The sequence below is a fragment of the Mauremys mutica genome, unplaced genomic scaffold (assembly GCF_020497125.1).
Source record: "Mauremys mutica isolate MM-2020 ecotype Southern unplaced genomic scaffold, ASM2049712v1 Super-Scaffold_100166, whole genome shotgun sequence".
Taxonomy (NCBI): Eukaryota; Metazoa; Chordata; order Testudines; family Geoemydidae; genus Mauremys; species Mauremys mutica.
In genome coordinates this window covers 702,286-718,919 of record NW_025423279.1, presented here as the reverse complement: position 1 = coordinate 718,919, position 16,634 = coordinate 702,286, and the positions used below count along the sequence as shown (strand labels likewise).

The 16,634-nt window shown below is 50.8% G+C and overlaps 2 non-coding genes across 2 annotated transcripts; both read right to left on the bottom strand.

The window, feature by feature from the left end:
• Positions 1-7,743: 7,743 nt before the first annotated feature.
• On the bottom strand, positions 7,744-7,816 carry TRNAK-CUU. The gene has a single exon. It is a non-coding gene; the product is annotated as a tRNA-Lys (tRNA).
• A 1,202-nt stretch (positions 7,817-9,018) lies between these two features.
• Positions 9,019-9,090, bottom strand: TRNAQ-CUG. The gene has a single exon. It is a non-coding gene; the product is annotated as a tRNA-Gln (tRNA).
• Between the last annotated feature and the right edge of the window lie 7,544 nt (positions 9,091-16,634).

Below are 16,634 nucleotides of genomic sequence, written 5' to 3'. Positions count from 1 at the left end.
CACCTGCAGGTTTCCCTGACCCACCTCTTAAGGCAAACAGTGATTCCCTTCTCTGACACTCCTGGGCCTGGGCTTCTTTTGAGTTTTTCCCCAGGGGGCCTGATTCCCTGTGAAAATGTGTGTGTGGCGTGTGGGGAACTCAGACTCAGACTCTCCCCCACTAGATGAGTCCAACAGCACCTCCCCTTGGTGGGAGAATCCTAAATTCCACCCTCCCACCCTGGTTACTCTGACCAGCTAATGGCGACAGCATGTTAAATCAACCCCAGCTCTCTGGGCTAGAAAGCAGCATCTAACCAGCCTTGTGACAGCTCCGGTTTGCTCGCTGGAGACATAACGGACCAGGAAAGAAGGCAAATGTCAGACAGGGAACCTCAGCTCACAAATAAACACTCTCAGGCTCCTTCTACACTGCGACTGGGCAGTTGACTGACTTTAAATCTAGCTAGCTCAGTTGGTAGAGCATGATGGTCTTTCAGGGCGTGAAAAACCCCAAAACCAGTATAATTAAGCTGACCTAAGCCGTGGTTAGATAGTGCTAAATGAAAGGAAAGATTGTTCTGCCAATGTAGCTATTACAGGGATGGAAAACCCCTCCAGTCACTGTAGCAGCTGTCTATTCCACAGTGCTAGAGCAGTGTCACAGCAGCATTTTAAGTATAGCCAGCCTCACAATGAGACCAAATCTGGCTCTGTGGACACTCAGGAACTAGCAACATACTAATGCCTCCATAGTTGCCAGGATTCAAACCTGCGTGAGGAGACCCCAATGGATTTCTAGTCTATCACCTTAGCCACTCAGCCTCAAGTACTTAATGTACAGTTGCTTCACTACACCATGATTCTGTTCTCACAGAATTGTCACTTCAAATGGCTCAGACCAGCTTCCCCAGCAGACTCACGGCTGCATTAGTGTAAGTGTATCCATGGCTGAACAGCAAGAGTTCCTGCCCATTTCCCTTCCAGCTGGAGCATGATGAGAGTGTGTTTGTGTTAATGACATTGCTATAGGTTGTTGTTCATTCCCCACACTGACAATTCAGACAGTCCCTTTCCTATTCGAATCTCCACCATATCATTCCAACAGCCGGGGTCAGGATTTCTCTGGGGCACTGAAATGTTTCAGGGGATTGGTGTGAGCTCAGCCTTGCATTCCATCCCTGATGTTTCATGGACTAACAGCAGCAGCAGAAAGAAAGAGCTGAGCCAATATCTCACTGTCAGAGGTGAAGGTGGCCACGTCCCCTCTGTCTGACCATCGCCATTGCAGGAGAGAAGGTTTCAATGGAATCGAATGCCCTGGCTCAGCAAGAGACACAGGGAGGTTTTGCTGTTCATGGATCTGTGCAAAGGAAATTGTGTCTCTGTGTGAAATTGAGGAGGGAAATGAAATGTTCACATGGTGGCCCAATGCCCTAACGAATGTGGGTGAAGGAGTCGGGCTGGAAAATGATTTTACAGGAGTTCGTATCAATTTATTGCCCTGATTAAAATCTATGGCTAAAAGGCATCCACTGTTGTTAGTACTTGAACCTGTGTAGGGACACCCCAGTGGGCATCAAGTCCATTGCCTTAACCAGGGATAGTCGATTATTTTATCAAGATCTAAATTTCTTGGTCAAGATATAGTCGATGTCTAGACTCCAGAGAAAATAATACACTGATGATAATAAGAAGAATTTAGAAATAATTTGCAGTCACTATGGGCATAACTATGATGATTGTTTCGTGTTTCACTCTTTATATCTGGCACCACTGCCTTGCCCTTTAGTCTTGTAGTTTACCAAGGGTAAAACTAAACATCTCTTCTGATACAAGGGAGTGTTTGTGTTCATTCCTGTTAGCTATACAGGGGTTTCATGTAGCTGCTTTCAATCCTCTGGCTCTGCCCTGATAAGTAACATTTCAGGATGTCACTGAACTGAAGGAGGGAGATCATTTTTTGACAGATTATGCCGCCTCTTAAAGGTGTTTGTCTGGCTGGCAGCCCTGGTTCCCAGGACTCTCCTGAGGGAAGAAAGTTTCTGTGCAAAATACTAAAACTTTTAACAGAGAGGAGGGAAAGGCGATGGCCACATGATGGGGCCAGTATGTACCACTACATGGTTCTTTTATATGGGATGACTCTGAACACTGACTGATCTCCACTCCCTTGGATTTGAAGAGATGTTTAGTTGTACACTTAGGAACCTATAAGGCTGAAGCAATGTTATGGATGGTGACACTATGATTGAAGGGTAATTTAATGTTGTAGAAATTGTTAAAAACACTGAGCTTAAACTGGAACTGCCTGTTATTAAAGGCTGGTTTCCCCATGTCAGTTCCATAAGCTCTGCTAGAAACACCCTGGGTTCTCTCCTGCCTCGGTGGGAACTGGAGGGAATGGTCCCCTGCTGCCCTTGGCTCCAGGCTGGTTTTTCTGGGGAGGGGACGTGGAATTGATTTGTTTGCTGTTGAGAAGGGAGCCAGGCCAGTTCTCAGGGAACGAGAACTCCCAGCATCTTCCCAGCCCAGCCCAGGCTGCTGCCCTGTCCCAGCCTCTGTTCCCCTGGGAGCCCTGCGTGTTTGACTCTAGAGCAGGCCGGGAGCAGCAGCTGAGGCAGAGGACAGCCTGGGCCGGTCAGATAAGAAGGAGTTTAGCCAGCAAAAAAGGTAAAATGGCAGGGGAGTATTACCTTGGACTCGACGGCTTTTCTCCATTGGTCTGTCTGCTTTGGGGCAGGGACAGTAACACGTCCTGCTGCATTCGTTATTTCAAAGGGCGGTTTAGGCTTTTCATTCTCACACACGGTGCACAAAGCAGAACTCAACCTTTGCTGTAAACTAAACAAGCTGCTCACAGATTCTGGCAGCCACAATGAGCATTTGGGTGAGAGCTCAGACCTGCCCCTGTCCCAGAGGGAGACAGGGGTCATCTATGTGGGGACTGGACCACTGACCTACCCGCTCCTAACTCCCAAACGTTCAGTAACTCTGTTATCAGTGCCTGTGAGTGTTATTTAAACCATAAGAAAACCCACACTGGGCCAGACCAAAGGCCCATCTAGCTCTGAATCTTGTCTTCTGACAGTAGCCAATACCAGGTGCCCCAACAACCAGTCAACAAGGCACCACTGGGAGTTGAACCTGGGATCTCCTGTTTACAAAACAGAAGCTTTAGCCAGCTTAGCCATGGTGCCTGTGCGTAGTTATAACACACTGTCTGCCCACACCTGACTCGCTGTCATCGCCACCAAGGCCTGACAAGCTTTGCTTGTGTTTGGATTCTGCAAAGCAGAGGAGCAGGTGAGGTTTTCCTTGCAAGCTGTGTGTGAGTGAATCTTTGGCCAGGTCTGCACTACAAAGTTGTTTCAGCAGAATTATATTGCTCAGGTGTGTGAAAAACACACAACACTCCCTCAGTCGGTAGCTTGCGCCTGGTGTACACACTGCAATGCCATGTCTGGCGACAAGAGTGCCCTGTTCTGCTGACAGAATAAAACGACTTCAATGCGAGAGCTTTTTGCAGCAAACTTAAAGTAACAGAGTAAACGCTGCTGTTCATTATATCACCATAACTGGCCTTCCCCAGTATCCCACAATGCCCGCCGTGAACAAGCCTGCCCTGCATTCCTGCTACAGAGCCATGGGCCCCTCCCCTTTCATTGCTCTGGGAAGTTCTGACAGCTGAGCCTGCTGCTCTGCTCCGGCAGCCAGGAGCAAATCACTGCTGTGGATGCTGCTCTCTCCCGCCCTGCGAACACAGAGCAGGGTGGCGGGAACTTCCTGACAGTGTAGGGGGGCCACTGGCATCCGAACTGTGACACGCCCAGGACACCCCTTCCCTCGAGGAGGCTCTTACCTTCTAAACAGGGACTTCTGTTTTCTAGTAAAATCACTAAAGGGAAGGAGAAAACTCGAAAGAGGTTCCTCCTGGTGCTCACGTACCTGAACCCGAATACTCTCTCAGTCCTCAAAGAGAGACCTGGAGAAGGAGAGTTGCGGAAGCAAAGCCACAGGGGTCTCTGAGGTTTCCCTGGCCCCTCGCCCCTGTCCTGCCTGGCTGATGTCAGCATCTCTCTGTGAGGTCATCACCTCCCCACCACCTTTGACCAAAAGTCTGAGGTCCTGCAAAAGGCCTTTGTGATGTCACTGCCACACCCCTCCCTTGCTGTGCTAATGTCCTGCCCCTGGCCAGGCACTTTGGAGGTTTGAGCTACTCCCTGTGGATCACCCCACTCAAGGAGCGTTCGTTCTAGGAAGCAAGCCGGCTAGACAGGAAAACATCAGACGCTGCTCCCAATGCTACACTCCGTTTTTCAGAAATTAGTCGACTTTAGGGCCAGAAGAGACCATTAGAGCATCTAATCTGACCCCCTGCATATCACAGGCCTCCTGTATGATACAACAGCTACTTTTGGGCAAACACATTCCAGAAAGGCAGCTAGTCTTCATTAAATGACATCAGGAGATGGAGAATCCACCACTTTCCCTAGAAGACATTTTTCTCCAGCCCTCAGAACATTTGGTGGCTCTTTGCTATTGAACGAGCTCAACCTGTTTAGCTTATCAAAAGAAGATTGAAAGGTGATTTCACTGAAGTGGTGAAGGGCCTTAATGGAGAGAAAATATTGGGTATGAAAGGGCTCTTTAATCGAGCAGAGAAAGGCCTAACAAGACACAATGGCTGGAAGGTGAAAAGAGACAAATTCATATTACAACTAAGGCACAAATATTCAACAGCGAGGATGATTCACCACAGGAACAAGCTCCCAAGGAAAGTGGTGGATTCTAATTCTAATTCCTTATGAATATTCTGTGTGTGTGTGTGCAGGGGAGGAACATGCTATATGCCTAGAGGACTTTATTCCTCCAGCCTGCAAGGACAGAGGGGATGTCAAGGAGTTGCTCCTTCAATCCCCCCCACAGAAAGGCCCTTCTTAGGAAAGGCAAAATCCTGGAGACAAAGAGTAACACTGAACAAGACTCCAGAGAGATAGATTTTTATAACCACAGTGAGAAGTTTTTCACCTGACCAGGGACTTGAATCCTGGACCCTCAGATTAAAAGTCTGATGCTTTGCCAACTCAGCTAGCCAGGCTCACATATGAAAGAAACAAGTTGGTGCAGAGGTGAAGCTAGTCAAGAAAAAGCGAGACAGCCACAATAGGGGAAACCTGCTGCTCTCTCTCTCTTCCCAGCCCTGGCCAGACTGGGTATTAGTGCTGGTTAAAAAGAGGGGAAAATATCGGCATCTACCAGCCATTCATAGCTGTACAAGACTCAGGCACAATACAGAGGTGCCCATCTGCAAGCGCCGAATGGTTGGATTGGCTAATGCAGCCTGTAGACGTCCAGGGCACACTGGGATATACAGCCAAGTGTCCATCATCATTTCAAAGGGATAATGATAATGGTAGCAAGGTTCACAACTGACTCAGCAGTTGCATACAAAGGTGCACGTTTGGCAGTTACATTGGTTCAGGTTGGCCACCCCAGTCTAGATGTAGAAGTTACAACATTTAAACTTGAAAGAGGGGCCAATTTCCCCATCATTTCCCACCTTTACATCCAAACACGATGAAGGTAGCAGATAGAGCCAGAGCAGGTTGTCTATGGGACCAAGTATATGCAGAGTATCCTCGACAGAGGTTTGTTCAACCTGTTCTTAAAAACCTCTGAGGACAGAGACACCACAGACGCCTTTGGGAGCCTATTCCAGAGCTTAACTGCACTCAGAGTCTGACATTGGTGAAGTAGGAGGCTGAGAAAAACAACACTGGCTGTCAGATAAAAACAGCCCTCCCTGGTGCTTTAAGCAGTAGGTTCTGGTGTTTTAACAGCCATGGCCTGGGTTCAATTCCTCTAAAAACCAGAAGTTTTTCAATGAAAAACTCCATTCATTTCGCATTTGAAATGGAAAGGCAAAGAGGGCTTCTTGTCCTTATCAACAAGGCAAAGAATGGCTTTTTTCTCAGTAAATATTTTTAAAAGGCGCTGACTCGACCTGAAGATCTCATTTCATTTGTATTTACAATGGAATGATTCTCTCTAGGACAGACAGAAATTCTTCAGCTAGACTCGGATTCCACGGGAATACAAGAAGCGATTGTGTCTAACACCTGCCTTTTTTCGGACAACAGTGATGTCCAAGGTTTCCATGGACATTTCCCTTCCAGCACCTCAGGCCCCATCCAACAATACAAGAAACTGAAATGCACAGAAAGTTTCTCACCATAGGATTCACTGACCAGGCCGGGGGAAAAGTTTTGCCGTTTGAAGATGTTTGAATTCCCTCCAACTTCTCTCCTACAAATGCTAAATAGTTGGTGGTGTAATGTTACAGGAGAGGTTGAAATTAGGCTATTTCGTCAGATAGAAGACAGTGATTGTGTCAGGAGTGGGATGTGAATGTGCACGTACATATGGAGCCTAGAGCAACAAATGACAGTGTTAGAGGGCTTATTCCTTCACCCTCTTACTTCCCTGGTCCTTCTCGCATGAACAGAGCAACAATACCCGAAGTCCAAAGGCGCAAACAATTCGATGTTTATTGGGGTGAACGTCCAGCAAGCAATGATTCCAGTTTCCTTCCTTAGTGTCCCCTTCCCAGCTCTGACACCACAGAGCCTTGCCTGTGTCCCTGTTTCTGTTCCCATCCCCCGTTCCCATTTCCCCCTGTAGCAAAACGTGATCCCAACTCCCTCATCCCCAGTCCCTGTTCCCATTCCCCCACCCCCCGCCTTCCTGATTGACTGCAGACTATATAGTAAAACCTGAGTTCTGCTTAGCTATTCCGTAACCAATCATTTTACTGAAATGTAACTAACCAATCCTAACATACTGTAACATGGTTATTTAACCAATTATATTCCACCACCTTCATTGGTTTACACCCAACAAAATTAATTATACAGCAGACAGAAACAATCACAGAACCAGACAGAGACCATGCAAATAAACATACAAAACAATACAGAAGGGAGGATTTCACAACTACATCTATACAGACATAAGGGTTTTCCAGCTGTGTCTATTGATAAGTGAGTTCTTGCCAGACAGGATGCTACCAAACTAAGTTTCCCTTTCTCTGGAGGTGATAGGAATATCAGGACAGGATTGTGTCCCTAACAGCCCAATAGCACCTTAGTTCAATGTGAGTAGTTGGGAATGTGAGGTTGTGACCATACACTTCCCACCTTATGGCTGCCTTTGCTGCTTAGCCGAAGAACCAGGTCTCAGACTGTCACGGTGAGAGAAGGCCATTACACAGACAGACAGGGATTTTTTATTCTTTCTTTTATACCTTTATAACTAGCTAAGTGATAAAAATACACCTAAATTCTTAAAGTACAGGCCTTTGCAGACAAGCCTGAATATCTGTATCCTAACAGTCCTCGAGGTCAGGCAGCCTCTGGGTAAGGGGGTGGGGACTCAGATACTTCCACAGGCCAATTCCACCAGGGTAGTGTATAAACCAGGTAAGTTCCGCACAATAGCCAGACCAGATGCCCCCTGTACACTTGTGCTCTGTCCTCATTGCTTCTCTGTCTCTCTTCCCCTCATCTCTGCTGCTCCCCCTCTGGGCTTTCTCAGCACCTGGCCCCACAGCACTTCCTGCGCTATCTGCACCTGCTCATGTGGCCTCTCTCCTGATTCCTGAGGAAAGGAACCTTTCCAGGAAATGGCCACAGTTTCTGGGAATCCCTGTGTGGCTGTGAACAGAATTTGGCTCCTGGCACACAAGGCAACTTAAAAGCCAAGCACCCAGACAGGGGCTTGAACTGCGGACCTTCAGATTAAGAGCCTGATGCTCTACCAACTGAGCTACCTGGGCTTATTGAGAATTTTTTTTACCGTTCACCACAAGAGCGAGCAGGCAGGCAAAAGAGAGGCAAAAAAAGTCCCAGGAACCCCTCCTCTTTTTCTGCACAGCCACTGCCTGTCAGCAGGATTCCTCCTCCTCCTCAGGGAGACTAAATCTCTGTACCTAGACAGCCGGTCCATCCGCTGCACCTCAATCCCCCATGCCCGAGCCTCCCTGCCAAAGCTCTGCACCTGGCCCCATACAATTAAGTCTCACGTGTCGCTGGGAACTTGACTTCTTGTGCCCAGAGCGTCTCGGCCCCCTCAGCAGATGACCTGAGAAACACAGTGTCCGGCTTTTCCAAAGAAGAGCTTAGACCCCCCTCATCATGTGGCCTAAAGGATAAGGCATCTCCCTGTGGATCGGATGATTCAGGAGTTGAGTCCCCTCGTGGTTGTGCTCACTTTGTGCTGCAAGTCCTGCTCCCTTCAGGGCTGGAACCTCTTCTTGGACACTCAGGCCAATGCTCTGGCTTCAGCTAGAGCCCCGGGAAGGAGTTGGGGGTTGGGTGTCACAAAGGCTGGGGCATGAGCCCCAGGTGCTTCCAGTCTCGCCTTTGCCCTTCCTGACTTGCCAAAGAAAATGGGCGGCTTCACTGCCAAAGTGAGCACCTGGAGTGGGAACGGTCAGAGGCCCCACCAGGGGGGCTGGCCCTGCTTTCCTACCTTCTTCTCATGTTGGCCACAGAGCATCAGCAGCCGCCCTGTGGGTGGCCTTCAGTGGGTGTTCGGCATGCCAGGGAGCAGGGAGCAGCCTGGCTGGGTGTCTCTGTGGCTGTCTGCTGGCCACACATAGGCATGGTCCTCCCCTCCTCTGGCCCTGCCCTCAGTTGCTCTGTGGCTTTTAAGTCTTCCCTTGGAGCTGTCAGCACCAGCCGCCTCTGTCTTAGGAGCCCAGAGGAGGAGAGGTGCTGGGCTCCAGCCTGCCCAGCCCTGGCCCTGCTTACTTCAAGCGCCAGGTGGGCAAGAGGAGAAGCACAGCAGCAAGTGCCAGACTTGTGGGCACCAGGTGAAGCCATGAGAATCCCCACCCTCAGGCACCAGTAACTAGCTATAGAGCCCTGACCCCCCACAGCACCTGAGTCACCCAACAGGAGGGGAAAGACTTGTTCTTGTCCAACAGGAGACAGGGAAGTGGAGCAGTGTGAGCTCCAGGGCTTCACCACAAACCAAAGGTCCCACTGAGATTTGAACTCAGATTGCAGGATTCAGGGTCCTGAGTGCTGCCCATTACACCATGGGACCAGCTTGTGCTGCCTTCTCTGCACCGTGGTAACCCTCACAGGGCTGGCATGTGTAAGGGACTGTTGGCCCTTTACTAAAACTTAGTGGGGTTTTTGGTTGGCTCGTTCCCAGTCCCAATAGAAGCGGGAAGGGCCAATGGGAAATCAGGACCCTGAGACTGACAGGCCCCTGGGGCAATGGTCACCAACTGGTAGGGAACAAGTGAGAATTTGTTAATGGAGAAAAATTCCTGGTGAAAATTGGCAAATTGTGGAGAGTTTGAAAAGTTCCAGTGAATTTACACATGAAGATACAAACAGAGAGACAAACCCACACAGAGAGAATGAGAAAATCACACACTTCACAGACCCACACAGACATAAACAAAAACCAAACCCACACAGCACACAGAGCCATATACACAAAAAGGAAAACCACACAAAATATAGAAAGAACAAATCCACACCAAAAATACAGCAAAAGCCAACAACAGGAAACACAAAACCCACATACCAAAAGAATACTAAGCAAAAAACAATCTGCATGCAAAAATCATACACACACCCATGCACACAAAACTATGCCAGGAATCCACCAAAATCACACAGGACCCACATGCACATAAACACGACAGACAAAAATCACACCAACATACAGAAAGCCAGGCAGGGTTTGAGTGTCACAGCAAAGAGGGTGAGCACACAGGTGGTTTGGGGAGCAAAGATTGAGGGGGAGTCGGGGGCAGTGCTCTGGGCAGGGCCGTCCTTAGGATTTCTGGTGCCCTAGGCGAGATTATTAAACTGGTGCCCCTGTGCCTGATCTGCTCTTAGCAACACAAATATAAGCATACAGTATTGGAAATCTTGCCATATTCACGTTATTAAAACCAGTTTAACTTAATTAAGCACACTGTAATGCTGATGCACTAGCACTAAAGAAGTAGCACTATAGAAAAAATTCTGATTTGACAGAATGATGCAAATAATATAATTTTTTTAATTTGTCAAAATTTTATTGGAAATTTATATGAAGAGGTATTGAAACAAAGATTTGTTTTTAATTAAAAGCAATCTTTCTGGCTTTTTTGGCTGCAAAATCAGTTTAACAAGCTGGGTTTCCAAACAGTGGGAAAATATAACCCTAGTTTTACTGCTAGGTAAAGCACAAAGTGACCAAAATGAAGTCAGCACAGAATCATCTCATCTAGATTAAGGTAGCACAGAAATGTTATGGAAGTCCTATTGTACCTTATTTTTGTTTGGAAAGACATTAGCAATAGCAGCACATTCACATGATAAAATACATGCTAAATCACTGCCTCTAAAGTTCCATCAAAAACTGACATTTTCACAGCTCTAGCATGATCTGCTGTACAGATTCTTCACAAGGAAGTGACCCTGGCATTTTTAACTCATATTAACTATGTATTTACTTTATGAAAGTTGGAGAAAACATTGTGAAAACGTAAAACATTGGCTGCCCAACTTCTGGGCTGGCAAAAGCTATACTGACTCACAGGAAAAAAAAAAAGCAGGAGAATCTTAGTACAACATGTGGTCAGTCTATACCGGGGTCGGCAACCTTTCAGAAGTGGTGTGCCAAGTTCACTGTAATTTAAGGTTTCTCTTGCCAGTAATACATTTTAATGTTTGTAGAAGGTCTCTCTCTATGTCTATATTATATAAATAAATTATTGTTATTATCGGAGGTCCTGCTCAGGCCACTGCCAGCTGAGTAAATGAAATCCCAGACCGGGTGCGGGCTGAGCGGGACTGGTGGCTGGAACCCTAGACAAGGATCCCAGGCCCTGCTCAGCCCCCTGCTGGTCTGGGGTTCTGACCACCAACTCCTGCCAGCCAGGATCCCGGCCGCCAACCCCCCTCAGCCCGCTACCAGCCTGGGATTCTGCTCACCCAGGCTGGCAGGAGGCAGAGTGGGGCCGGCGGCTGGGCTCCTGACTGGCAAGGGGCCGGCAGCCGGAACCCCGGAGTAGCAGTAGGCTGAGTGCTGCCGGCACCCCAGACTGGCAGCAGACTGAGCCACTCAACTCCCCACCGACCCTGCTCAGCCCGCCACCAGCCCACTCAGCCCGCTGCCGGCTGAGTGAATGGAACCCCAGGCTGACAGCAGGTTGAGTGGTTCAGCCGGCCTGCTCAGCCCGCTGCCAGCCTGGGGTTCCTTGGGGGTCCCCAGGCCAGCAGCAGGTGCTGAGTGGGGCCAGCGGCCGGTATCCCAGCTGGCAAAAGGGCAGCAGCTGGAACCCCAGAGCAGTGATGGGCTGAGCCGCTCAGCCTGCCGCTGCGTACCACCAAAAATCAGCTCACCTGCCACCTTTGGCACGTGTGCCGGAGGTTGCTGACCCCTGCTTTATACACCAGTAAGGAGATGAGCATATTACAGTTGTTGGAGGGCTCTTATCAGGAGTAACAGACTATAGGAAAGTCAGTTGACATTTTTTGTTTCTCTGATGAAAACTGGCCCACTCCCTGCCTCAAACGAAACCTGTCACTAATAATTGTCAACAACTTAATTTTCTGGCTAAGATATTGATTTTTTTTTTAAATATTGAAATTGGATTCAGGATTGTTAGCAAGAATTTTTGGCAAACAAAGTTGTTAAATGACAATCTAAATGGCAACACAGTCCTGCTTTCATGCTTGGCTCACCCCCAGCCTGCTGGTCCGACAGCTGCAGTAGACCCCAAAATCCACCTCTTGGGGTGCAGAGTGGCAACAGCAACAGCAAACCCTCAGGTCCAATCACACACCAATGGGCACCACCACCAGCCTTACGGACCATGGTGAAGTTAGCACAACATCTGATCTCAGGGACGGGGCACCCATGGAGCCATAGCAGCTCATCCTGCCCTGTGCAGCTCCCCCCGGATGAGATGGATCGCTGGCAGCTGCCAGCCCGGGGGAGAGGCGCTCCCCAGCTAGGGTGACCAGATCCAGATGTCCTGATTTTATAGGGCCAGTCCCGATATTTGGGGCTTTGTCTTATATAGGCACCAATTACCCCCACCTAGAGTGACCAGACAGCAAGTGTGAAAAATCAGGACAGGGGTTGGGAGTGGGGGGTAAAAGGAGCCTATATAAGAAAAAGACCCCAAAATTGGGACTGGCCCTATAAAATAGGGATATCTGCTCACCCTACCCCAACCCCCTGTCCTGATTTTTCACACATCTGGCTAACCCCAGCCCAGCCCTGTGTGACATTCCAATCCTGGCTCACTGCCCAGGAAGTGAGTTACTTTCACTTTCATTCCTCAGCAGGCAGCCTCCCCCCCCCCACCTACCCCCCAGCACCTCACCCAACCCAGCCCTGACGGAGGGGAGGGAGGGGAGAGAGAGGGATGCTCCTGGGGAGGGGGAGAAAGGAGGGGGTGCTCCATGGGGCAGGGCGGGAGAAGAATGGATGTTATGGGGGACAACAGAGGATACTGGTTCCAGAGCCGCAGAGCCTGCCTCACCTCACCTCAGCCGGGGGGAAAGAGTCACACTCACAGGTGAGCTCCTTCCCCCACCCCTTCCCAGAGACCCCAGCAGCCAATCCCCTCCCTCAGACTGTGCTGCATTCGGCTCTCTCTAGGACCCAGCAGCCCGGCTCTTACGTGCTCCACTGCTTCCCATCTGTCCAGCCTCCCAGCAGAGCAGTGCCCCCAGACCTAGTGGTGCCCTAGGCGGCTGCCTGTTCTGCCTATGCCTAAGGACGGCCCTGGCTCTGGGCTCTGCCTGACCCCGGCGGCTGGTGGAGAGCAGAGCCTGGTAGATCTGTGGAATCTGCCCTGCTCTCTGTAAAGCAAGGGGACCTCAGTGTCTTTCTGAGCTGCAATTGTATTTTCTGCAGGAGAAAAGGATTGGCAGAAGCCATTTGCTCAAAGAACACTAGTGCTCCAGGAGAGGTTTAGAACTCACAACCTCAGCATCACTCCATTGAACACTGCTATTATAAGTCCTGTGCACTAACCCATGGCACCTCTGGTAGTTAATGGAGGGTTTTTTCTCCTTGATTCATGGATGGATTAGAGGGGTGGGTGGGGGGGGTTGCATTAGCTGAAACAAATCCATATTAATGGCTGCAGAATGGTAGCAGCAGAGGTGGGGAGCCTCCTTCTGTGTGATAGAGCTGGTTCCCCCTTCCGTTGCTGAGGGGAAGGTTGGTGCTTTGAGCCCAGCTGGTGCTGGAATGTCTCATGGGTGAGATTAACGGGACTCCTGAGAAGTGAATGGAGGGAGGGGAAGTCTTTTCTATTCCTGCCTAGCTCCATTGGTCTCCTGTGGCCCTTTCGGCTCTCTGCTCCCCTGTTGGGGAGATGCAGAGACAAGCCCCAATCTGGGTGAGTCACCGAGAGGCTGTGTCCCATGGCGAGTGTGGGGGAGAGGGGGAGGGGTGGGATGGAGCTCAAGGGGAGAAGGTGTGTGTGACAATGTGGGGGGGAGGGGTCTCAAGGGGAGAAGGTTGTGTGTGACAGTGCGTGGAGGAGGGGGAGGGTGTGTTCCTTAGGATATAAACAGAGGTGAAAGTAAGCTGGTACAAGCTGGTACGGGCAGCATACCGGCAAGAGCCAGTACGCCGTGCCGGACTGCACTGGCTTTTGCTGTGGGGATTTAAAGGGCTCTGGGCTCCCCACCGCAGCTGGCAGCCCAGAGCCCTTTAACCCCCCCGCCCGCGGCTCCGGCGGCCGGGCTGGGGCCGGATTTAAAGGGCTCTGGGCTGCTGCGGTCAGTCCAGAGCCCTTTAAACCCACTGCCTGCGGCTCTGGCGGCCGGGCTGGGGCCGGATTTAAAGGGCTTGGAGCTCCCCTCAGTGGCAGGAGCTCTTGGCCCTTTAAATACCTGCCCCAGCCCCGCAAAGCTCAGGGTTCCTTTAATTTGCCCCTGAGCTCTGGGGGCCTCTGCAGCTGGGAGGCCCTGGTTGATTTAAAGGCCCTGGGTCTCCCAGCCACAGCTGGTGCTCCAGGGCCTTTAAATCTTGAGAGGCCACGCCCCTTCCAGATGAGGCCACACCCCCTCAGGACTCCGGCAGTACCGGTAAGTCCTGTAAGTTACTTTCACCCCTGGATATAAATGATGGAAAACACAGGGAAGGTGACAGTGAAGCCCCGTGTCTGAGTGTTATGACCCTGTGTGGTGCTGCCGTTCACCTTCCCCTCCTATGGGCTCAGCTTTCATTGAATCCAGCATTTTTTCACCTGTCCTCACCACAGAGGTGTCCCACATGCCTCAGCTACCGAGTGTCCCTCTTAGAGATGCCGAGGACTGGAACTGATTTCAGCTGCTGGACAGCTCTGCTAGGTCTTTATTCATTTGCACAGGAAAATGCTGAGTGTTTAAATTCATTTCAAGCCCCACCCACCCCAATTCAGCAAACTCCTGAACATACTGGAGATGGGTCTGGAAATCGATTTTCATTTGAAAAAGTTTTTAAAGGGAATCACTTGGATTGGAACTAGGAATCTATTACCCTGCAGGGAAACATTCACCCACTGAGCTACACTCACAACAGAGAGTGCCATGTAGAGCCCAGAGCAGGAACAGTTTTTAACCTGGGGGTTAGTAAACTTTCTCTCTATACAAACACCACAGCTTACAAACTCCCCACCCCCGCTCTGTGTCACCAGAGCACAACAACAACTCTCCTTGGGGCACACACAGCTCCCCAGCTCCCTGCCCGTCAGTCTCTCCAGCATTGCTCCAATCCCTTAAAGCAGGGTCTCAACCTCAATTTACCTTAGGGCCAGTGCCAGTCCTCCAATCCTCCCAGTGGGCCAATAATGTCACTCATACCACCCAGAACCCGCCCCCCAAAACTCCACCCTCCACCTGCCTAAGGCTCTGGGAGGGAGTTTGGGAGGGAGAGGAGATCTAGGGTGCAGGCCCTGGGCTGGGGCTGGGGATTGGGATGCAGGAGGCGTGCAGGCTCTGGGGGGGTTTGGGTGCAGAAGGGGTGAGAGGCTGGTCTCTGGGAGGGAGTTTGGGTGGGGAAGGGGTTCTGGGGTGCAGGCTCTGGGATGGAGTTTGGGTGCTGGGTGCAGGATCTGGGCTGGGGCAGGGTGTGGGGGGAACAGGAGGAGTGGGGTTGCAGGTTCTGGGCGGGAGACTGGGGGCAGGCGGGAGGGGGTGTGTGGGAAGGGGGAGGGGCTGCAGGCTCTGGGAGGGAGTTTTGGGGCTGGGGGCATGGAGGGAGAGGGTGCAGGCTGTGGGAGAGAGTTGGGGGCAGGGGTGTGTGGAGGGGGGTACAGGCTCTGGGAGGGAGTGTGGGGGCTGGGGAGGTGTGGGAAGGGGGTGAAGGCTCTGGAAAGGAGTTTGGGAGTAGGAAGGGGTATGTGGGGAGGGGGTGAGGGTGCAGGCTCTGGGAGGGGGTCAGGGATGCAGCGCTTACCTGGGGCTCTAAGGCGGGGTGGGTTGGGGGGCCTCCGAGTGCTGCTGCCCCCAGGCATCACCCCCACAGTGTCCCATTGGCTGCAGGGGTGTTCAGGGCAGGGAAAGCGCGGAGGCACAGACCCACCCTGCCCTGCCATGCGGAGGGGCCGGCAGCCACTGGAGCGAGCAGGCAGATGCTGCTCAGCTCCGCTGCACTGACAGGGCCCCTGGGGGGGAACGCGTGGGGGCGGCAGGTGGGGCCAAGGGAGTGACCTGGTCCCAAAACAGCTGGAGCCCCATGGGCGAGACCTGGGAACCAGGACTGCCAGCCAGACAAACACCTTTAAGAGGAGGCGTCCCTCTCCCTGTCAAAAACTGATCTTTCTCCTTCTGTTCAGTGACAGCCTGAATTGTTCCTTATCCCGGCAGAGCCGGAGGATTGAAAGCAGCAACATCAAACCCCTGTGTAGCTCGCAGGAATGGACATAAACACTCCCTGGTATCTGAGGAGATGTTCAGCTTTGCCCTTGGTCAACTACAAGGCTAAAGGGAAAGGAGGTGGTGCCAGATATAAAGAGTGAAACACGACACATCATAGTTATGCCCATGGTGGCTGCAAAATCTTTTGATGTACTTCTTCTTATCAGCCGTGCATTGTTTTCTCTGGAGTCTAGGCCTTCGCCAAGAAATTTGTACCTTGATAAAATAATCGACTGCCCCTGGTGAAGGCAATGGACTTGACACCCACTGGGGTGTCCCTACACAGGTACAAGTACTAACAACAGTGGCTGCCTTTTAGCCATAGATTTTAACCAGGGCAATAAATTGAAACAAACCCCTGTTAGATCATTTCTCAGCCCAAATCCTTCACTCACATTTCTTAGGTCATTGGGCCACCATGTGGAGTTTCATTTCCTGCCTCAATTTCACACAGAGACACAATTTCCTTTGCACAGATCCATGAACAGCAAAATCTTCCTGGGTCTCTTGTCTGAGCCAGGGTGCTTGATTCCAGTGAACCCTTCTCTGCTGCAATGGCGATGGTCAGACAGAGGGGACATGGCACCTGCATCCCTGCCAGGGAGATATTGGCTCAGCTCTTTCTTGCTGCTGCTGTTGTTAGTCCAGGAAACATCAAGGGTGGAATGCAAGGCTGAGTTCACGCACCAGCCCTCAGTGCCCCAGAGAAATCCTGCCCCC